A 6000-nucleotide genomic window follows, 5' to 3' on the forward strand; every position below is an offset into this window, starting at 1 on the left:
CAAACTGTAGAGACCGAAGTTATGGAGGTGTCGGCGGTGACGAGTACGACGACGACGACGACTAAAGCGGTGGGGTCACAAACGGTAGCACCGACTGCAACAGTGACGACGATGACCGCGCGTTGTCCTGCCCAAGACTGGAGGAATGACTGGGAACAGTCTGTGTCCGAGGCACGTTTTACTAGGCTATCCACGCTAGGTCGACGCCGGTGGACGGCCCTGTGTGGGAAAAGGACCAAAAGTGTTACTAAAAGCACGAGACTTTCCCTCAACCATCGATCTCGGGTTATGTGCCACCATCCGGAAGTAACAACCCACCTCCTCCAGCACTCGTCCCCTGGGGAGCCGTTTACCAAATTAGCAAGAGCGATGAGGCGGCTGTGAAGCTGGCCCTTGCCAAATTGACGACCACAAGCAGTGGACTGGCTCTGGTAAAGAAGACGTCGTCAGGGGCAAAAAAATACTTTTGGAGAACCCGAAACATGTGGTAGAGAATATTGGGACAACATTCCAACTATGTACAGAGGACTTGCTGTCATCGCAGACGTTAAACTTGGCGGTGGCGCTCATTAGTAATAACGACTCCGAGGGTCTGGCAGAGTTAGCAGGCGCTGCAGTGAGTATGTTTACGACCCTGTTTGGACCTGTTGAGGGGTTCACATCACCAACGAAGTCGTACACCGAGGTGGCCGACATATTCGAGTGTGGACAGCGGCTTTATGACGAGCTGGACTTTGTGAGGCCCACTCCTACGGCAGACTTGGGAATACCCATTGTGAATGAAACATCAGCAAGAGTCAGCCGAAAAATAAACTTCCCCCAAACATGATTTTGTAGCCTATATATTATTATCATTATTGTAGTTTTTAACATACTAAATAAACAATTAAAATTAAAAATGTTTTTAATTTGACCAGCAGAAACGTGGATAATTTTTTTTCTGTATATGTTTGTATATAAGCAAGTGTATGTGAAATGAGCATTTTTGTATGCATTTTTTCAATGTGTTTATGGGATCTGACACCTGAGTGGACAGCGCTTGGGATTGCGCTGTCCTCGTCCTAAGAACCTCGTCCATTAGAACCTCGTCCTAAGGTTCCGGGTTCGATTCCCAGTGGAGGCGGAAACAAATGGACAGAGTTTCTTTCACGCAGATGCACCCGTTCATCTAGCAGTAAATAGGTGTCATGGAGTTTAACAGCTGGTAGGGGGGCTGCTTCCTGGGGAATGTGTAATAAAAAGGAGGCCTGGTCGATAATGTATGTTTGTGTATGAGTATGTTGTGTAAGAGTATGCATGTTTATGCTTTTTATGTGTAAGTTGATGTTTTTTTTAAGAATGTGTTTATTTTGTTTTGTAATTTTTTTAAATACCACAGTTCTTTGCATGAGCAAACTTGTTCAAAGAAAGAGAGAGGGAGTGCAATATAAAAAACTTAAAAGGGCAAGATACTGCCTCAGTTAGAGAAATTTATTGTGCTTGATAGACTGGACGTAGGGAACTGAACCCGGGGCTTGCATTCCTGTGTAAAAAAATGAAGGAGAAATAGAATGAGAGAAGAAAACAGGAAGAGATGAAGAAATATGAGATGGGGAAGAGAAAGAGTATTCTTTCAGAATTATTATCATATGTTGTTGAATATGACCGTAAAGGTAAGATTAATGACCCTAACACGAATCTCCTGAATATTTTTTATGTTTTTCTCACTGTCGAGGGAAGTTGAAAAATTAACTCGCCAAAGTTCATTTTCAATATATATTTAATGGTCTGACGCCTAGGGAAGCATTTTGCAAGGCGCTCCTTATATTTTCAAAGACAAATTTTCCATATTCTGCTAATGTTTATATTAGCTTGGGGTGAGGTGATACAGGACATGATTGATATGAACAAGTGGATCAATAGTACAATGGGTATAATAGGACATTGTGTGTTCTATCTTCTTGCTTCTGTGTTGGTTCGGGGTCTTGAAGTGTGTAAAATGTAATTATGTGTTAATTTGCTGTTGAACAACCAATTAATAATTAACATTAATGAACTTTGGAGAGAACATTTTTCAACTTCCCTCGACAGTGAAGAAAAACATAGGAAATATTCAGAGGATTCGTCTTAGATTCATTAATCTTTCCTTTACGGTCATATTTAATAACATGTATTTACAAGAAAGATTTCTACCAAAATATACCAATTATTTTCCTCTGAGTTATTATCTCAGAAAAATAAAACTCAAGGTTTTTTAAACTTTAATAACTAGAAGAAAAACAATCTAATAGAACAATATAAACAATACATATTCAGTTATGCCTAGTTTATGTTAATTTATTAAAGATTTTGTGGCATTGCAGTTGCGACTAACATCAGAGCCTGTTTCCTCAAAATACGTTTTTCACAAAATATATTAAGTATTTATGTAATACTAAAAACAACTATTATAATGGACAAATGTTCTTCATAATATTAAATGCAGTTTATATGGTAAATATAATGTAAATATAAATCTGCCTCATATTTTACATATTATTTTAAATAAATATAGCTTTGTGAGATCGTGATCGGCAGTCGGGTGGGGCTGGATGGAGAGTGAGAGGGGGCTGGCAGTTTTGTGTGGCGGAGTGAGAGGGGAGTAACTGATTAAAAGTTCTACCCAAGTTCTAGCACGAGTTTATTCAAGTTCCAAGCAGTTTTTTTTATGAAATAAAGTTGCCTCGACAAGGACAAGAAGATGGCGGCTTACCGGAGGTTTCTTTATTTGCCCTAAAGATCTTTTCAGCTGCTTTTCTAAAGCCCAGCAAAGTTTTTTTGGGCATTTCCGGCATCAGCAGGTAAACGGTTCCATACAATTATCATTATTTTATATTAATTTGCCTGAGGGCTCCGGCTTGGAGTCATATTTTGATAATAACTTACTTACCTGCCTGAGGACTCACTAATTGCACTAATTCTAGTAGCCTCGACGAGGATAGAAAGTCAGCGGCTTGTTCAAGGTCCCTTCATTTGCTCTGATGATCTTTTCCAGCTGTATTTTTAAAACCTTAGCTGTCAGGGTTCTGAAGTTTTATTACAGGTTTGGCCGGTTGGCTGTTCCATATAATCATTATTTTTATATTAATTTGCCTTAGGGCTCGCTAATAATAGTAGCCTCGGCGAGGGCAGGAAGCCGGCAGCTTGCCTAAGGTTCCTCCATTGCCCTCATGATCTTTTTCAGTTGTTTTTCTAAAGCCCCAGCAGACTTTTTTTTTTTTTTTTTTGGCATATACAGCTTCGGCAGGTAGGCGATTTCAAGAGTTTATAAAACCCTATTTCTTACTTATTACTTATACTATATTACTTATACTATCTTACTATATTACTTAAAACTTATTTCACACGTCTCCCCTCCCCGCCCCCACAGAAACACTATTACTGAAATAATAATGATTATTATTTGTAGTTTCAGAGTTTTGGGGATATAGAGAGTTTCAGAGATGCATGCAGCTTCGTCAAATAGACTTAATGAGAGGTGGTAAATTAAATCATCCTCTCAATAGTATTTATAAGTTCATTGGGTCTCCAACCACAATACGACTACTGTGATGCAAAATTTACATTAAAAGGAGGAATATACACAGATTCCAAAAGTATATTGCACCGCTCAAAATAAAACACAACACTATATTAACTTTATATAGCATTACAATTGTTTAAAAGAGAGGTATGTCGTTTGCATTGCCTTACACAAAATGACTGAGGCTATTAATGTAAACAGCATGTTTGAATTTTACAAATGTTTAACTATCCCCATATTTTGACATTTCATAACGAAGATTGCCATTGTATTCTTCGATATTAAAACACATTTATACCCAAAAATGTAAATATGATACGCTTGGAACTATAATAATACCGCTTTGCTATTTGTATTAAGGAAACAAAAACTTTGCTATATTATACAACGAATATTTATCGGAGTTAGCCCTATTAATCCCAGAATATTTGTTCTCATACTGGTCGTTTGTCGTTATATTTCGTCGGGGTCATGGCTCTCCTTCCGGAGTCTAACAATGAATTTTTAGTTTACAATGATGTGATCCTAGCTTGGGGAACGATTTCAATATGATAAACATTCTATGGTCGAATGAGTGATGATTCATGCAACTCATTACTATTATCGACTCAGCTCAACCTTATTCAAATCTTTGAATATGTTAGATATTAAGTCACTGCACATCCTCTCATGTGTTATCTTATATATTTATAACTCTGAACTGCAATGTCAATCCTGATCTTAAAAGTTTCCTAGAAGGTTGTAACAGAACCCATGCGCACCACACCAGAAACAAATATCTATTTGATATTACAAGAGTGCGACTTAAGCAAACTAGAAATGCTCTACAACTTAAGTGACACAGAATGTGGAATGACCTCCCTGATCATGTCAAAGGCTGTACCTCTCTCAACCAGTTTAAGAGTAGAACTAGGTACTACTTAATTAAATTAATTAACTCCATGCAACCTACCTTACCCTCTAATGTCAACCCTTGTCTTGCTATTCTAAACAATGTTGATTATTGACCAACTTGTACAATTGCTATTTTTTGCTATGTTCACCCTTTTTTATTCCTTTTTTTTAACACAATTTATACTTTACTCCCAATTACTATTAAGTTTTAGTCTAAGTGTTTTTCCTCCACACTATGGCCGAAACGCTATGTGTATTAGTGGCTTTAGTTATTGTATGTACTAGCTCTGTCTATAAATCCAACAGAATGTTTGTAACTCTGCATCTATGTATGTACTTTTCCTAAATAAAATGTTTATTGTTTATTGTTTTATTAACTAAAAAGCTTTCAGCAAAAATGGGATCTTTAATAGTTACAGAATACGAGATTTCTGAGGGCTGACTTGGATACATATTTTCAATATGACCCCCCGCCCTCCAAACCCCCATCACAAATAAAATACCATTCTTAAGCTCATTTTATACTAAACTGAAAGCCAATTTACCATAGGGAATGCACTAAGGGTTTCATTTTAGTAATATAACGTAAACTGGTGCCATTGATTCAGAATATATACCCGAGAATTGTCGATAGTACATAGCAAAGCCTTTACATTACACAAAGCTAGTACATTACATTTGTGCAAAGCCAATGTCATTCCCTTGGGATTTCACAGACCATTACAGAAAATGGAGCTCAGTGTAAGGACGACCTATACTATTCAGTTATGCTTCTCCCATCCTACGTGTCATTCTTCGTTTTTATTCAAATATGCATGCATTATCCACCCAAACACACATCCAACATACACACACCTATTGAAACACAAATTTCACCATGCCAGACATGTTTTAACATATTGACCAAACCAAACACTAGAAAGTGAAGGGACGACGACGTTTTGGTCCGTCCCTTCACTTTCTAGTGTGTGGTTTGGTCAACATATTTCAGCTGCGTTATTGTGACTCATCGGCTGCATATTCTAATATGTTAAACAAACCCCCAAAACACAACACGAGTCCAACTGGTGCCCTAACCTAACATGACAAAAGATTTGTTCACTTTTTGGAACGCCATGACTCTGTTTCACCACAAAAGTGGTCGCAGTAGACCGGATATAACTACCATGGGTGTCCCAGACCAACTGATCCACCCCCAAGGTAGACACACGATAACTTCCATGGGAGTCCCAAACCAACAGCCCCACCACCAAGGTAGTCACAGTAGACCCACCATAACTATCGTGGGAGTCCCAGACCAACAGCCCCACCACAAAGGTATTCACAGTAGACCTGCCATAACTACCATGGGAGTCCCACATCAAGTGCTTTAATTCTAATTATTAATTATGTTATTAGGAAACGGGACAGGAATAGACGACATTGTATTTTATTCAGGTTGTGTTCCGGATAGTAAGAACTGGTTGCTTTAATGAAACAACATTATACTGTGCAGTGTTCTCGTTCACTTGTGAGTGTTCAAGCGGGGGCTGAGCAGGTGGGGCAGGACTGGAGAAACAGTTAAC

The sequence above is a fragment of the Procambarus clarkii genome, chromosome 43 (genome assembly GCF_040958095.1).
Source record: "Procambarus clarkii isolate CNS0578487 chromosome 43, FALCON_Pclarkii_2.0, whole genome shotgun sequence".
NCBI classification, from domain to species: Eukaryota; Metazoa; Arthropoda; class Malacostraca; order Decapoda; family Cambaridae; genus Procambarus; species Procambarus clarkii.